Source organism: Sinocyclocheilus rhinocerous, unplaced genomic scaffold (assembly GCF_001515625.1).
Source record: "Sinocyclocheilus rhinocerous isolate Xijiao unplaced genomic scaffold, SAMN03320098_v1.1 scaffold138, whole genome shotgun sequence".
NCBI classification, from domain to species: domain Eukaryota; kingdom Metazoa; phylum Chordata; class Actinopteri; order Cypriniformes; family Cyprinidae; genus Sinocyclocheilus; species Sinocyclocheilus rhinocerous.
In genome coordinates, this window is record NW_015635519.1 from 281,462 (window position 1) to 284,469 (window position 3,008).

The 3,008-nt window shown below is 39.7% G+C and overlaps 1 protein-coding gene across 2 annotated transcripts in view; it reads left to right on the forward strand.

Annotated features, from left to right (window-relative positions):
• The first annotated feature begins 1,417 nt into the window (after nucleotides 1-1,417).
• The window catches only part of LOC107746943 (mitogen-activated protein kinase 6-like), a 28,121-nt gene continuing 26,530 nt past the window's right edge, over nucleotides 1,418-3,008 (forward strand). The window contains exons 1-2 of one of the 2 annotated variants that reach the window (XM_016561298.1): nucleotides 1,418-1,597; nucleotides 2,374-2,506. The gene's annotated coding sequence lies outside the window, so the exon portion shown is untranslated. The remainder of the gene's footprint in view (nucleotides 1,598-2,373; nucleotides 2,507-3,008) is intronic. The other variant, XM_016561299.1, reaches the window with a different exon arrangement.

Sequence of the window (3,008 nt, forward strand, 5' to 3'; positions counted from 1 at the left end):
GACAGTAGCTACTAATACCTACCTTCATTTTAATAATCTACTGATACTGAGTCATCCCAGTTTTATTCATAGAATAGCCAACTATTTAGAGCCTTTTATTTTGATAACATCACACCCTAGATGCAAGCATCTGTTGGTGGAAATGTTGACCTCATGGACACACAAAAGACATGCATGCAGAGCTCACGGCATGACAGGAATGGAGAGAAAAATTGACAGATGATTAGGGGTATTGCGAGAGGAAAAGAGATGGATTTCTGCAACATGACACACAACCCCCCACATATAACCTGTAACTTTATCACACCCAAGTATTTCTCTCCTGTAAACATCCAAAGTGTGGCAGACGTTCAGAGTCCCCTCTGTGGACATAAAGCCCCTATGCTCAACAAACTAACAGCACCATACCTCACAAAAACATATTGTGGTGGGACCATTGATATTTATATGGTACTGAATGATTATCACATGGACTACCATTGTATATGGTATTCCAAGGAATTACTAAAGTTACTATCATGAGTTTCTTTGAAATGAGTTCCCAGTCTTTTGACCAATAGATTTCCATTAGCAGATTTCACTTTGTATTGGAATTAACAGATATAAATGTTGCTAGAAATTGCTAAATAATGAAAGCACTTACATTTTAACAGCCTAATAATCAGTGTATATATATGAATATATTTTATCAAGATAATTAATAGGTCTCTACACTGTATAGCGCATCATAGACACGCATGTGTACAAGAATACTTAAATTCAACTTGAACTAAATTCACAACTCAAGCATAAAGTACAGTATTAGAATGGGAAACCTCAGGAACTGAATCACAAAAATTGGTCGTCTTATGACAGGTGGTTGGAATGAAGCGGTTAAAAAATTAAGAGGACTTAGTAACCAAAGCCAAAATCCTCATTGGAAGATCACGTGCATTGTATCAGACTAATTTATTATGTGCACTAATCATAAATCATGCAATATGAATCTATTAAATGGTGTGTCTGTTAAATGAATAGCTAGTCTGAACCTTGCTACTTCAGAACAGCACGATCAGCTGAAATAATAGTTTGCCTATGGTGAACAGTGATGTTGTATTAAAGCAGATATGTAATTTTCCTTTTTGTTTGATTCACCTCTAACTTAAACAGCAGTCAACCTGCTGCTGTCTATAAAAAAGGAAATTCTAATAATCTTACGAACACCCAAGTAATTTGAATGACATAAAGAAAAATGGGTAAAAAGATTGAATTCAGGAGCAGGATAGATAGTTGAGCATGAGAGAGAAAGAGCTTGTAGAGTGACCTGCAATGGGACTAGAGTTGGCGCTAACTAACAGAACCATACACAGAAGAAACTCCGCCCCTTCTCTCCCAGCCTATAACAGCCCACTATGGAGCCCGAGTCCAGAGACAGATGAGTGTACTTCCACACCACTACTGCTCTGGACACCCTCTGGCTGTCTGTGTCGACCTGCTTTTAACCTCTCTGTACTGGATACTGTCTTTTTGGATACTTTTTCTCACTTCTTTGACACTTTTGCATGGATTACTGATTTAAAAATGCATTCCCAGCTGTTGTTGGATGAATTCAGCCATGGTAAGTTACCTGTTCTTACCTGACTCCACTTGTTTGAACCTTGCTGCTTAATTTGTCACACTTACTAATAAGGTGACTCTTATAAGACCGCTGACTAAGTTTCTCCTGGTGTCCTTCTCTCTCTGAGGACATGTAATATATAGACACTGAATGTTTCAGGCGATTTATGATGGCAGGTTGGGAAGGGTCCCAGAAACGGTGCACATGGACAGCTTCAGTATTTAGGAGTGACAGGAAGGTCCTGGCATGGCTCACTTGTGCATATAGCGAAGCTTCAAAACTCTCATAACCAGAAGTGCATCGGTGACCCCTAAACCAGCACAGTTACAATTTACTGCACAGCTTCACTGGAACATCATTACGTGAATAGATATAGCCCCGAGTACATCATAATGTAATTAAAGGGCGCACAAATCAACTATTTGGTAAGAAGAGCACTGATTCCCCAATAAAACTCTAGACAGCATGTGCTCACAAGCAGTAAACAGAATGTGGTACGCAGGCGTCCAGCAAGGAGAGTCGTGAGAGGGTGTAGGAGGTTCATTGGACTGTAATAACTGGCTCACTGGATTATGTAAACTAGATCATGGAACATTCCTCTATGGCTTTTAGTTTTGATCAGTAGTTTCTCAGTGATGTCTGCGACAACTAAGATAAATTTCTCTGCAGGATGGAGTTGTCAATCATCTGAACGTTATGTAATTAACTGTGATGGTGTCATGTTGTAGTGGTAGCCTGCTGGTTAATAATATGGGCTGTTTTCACAATGCTTGCAGGTTGACGCCAAGCAGCCGTGACCTAGGAACTATAGAGTGACTGGCCATTGTGCCCTTGATCAGCAACCCATGATTTCCCCCAAGGGATCTCCTGTACTGGAAGATGTTTTGCATAATAAAAGCATGGTAAATGGTGTGTAAATCCTTAAAACATTACACATTTATTTTGGGGTTGTGTTCATATTGTGAATAGATAATCTTGGCTGTGTGATTCGTCTAAATAAGCTTCCAAAGGTGAAAAGGCAAAACCTCACGTGTGATTTCTATGAAATGTCGTCATTTTATAAATGTTAGGTTGTGAAAGTGGGTTGTGAGCATTTGTTTGTTTAAGACGGTCTGGTGACAGAGAGGGTAATAAACCTCAATGTTTGACGTGTGTGAGGGAATGACACACCTCAGCTGTTACCCAACACCTACTGTCCTTCTTCCACATGCTGCAGGTAGACACAAAGTCCACATTATCACACCACTAGCTTGTGTTTATATCTATCCTTATTCAAATGAATCCCTCTACAATCACAAAGGTTTGCATGGGTCATGCATGTGTTGCATGTGTTGATTTGGGCTTCTAGAGTGGCTGACCTATAAAACGTTAAGTGTGAAACAGGGCTGTGTGAAACTCTTCCATCATAAAA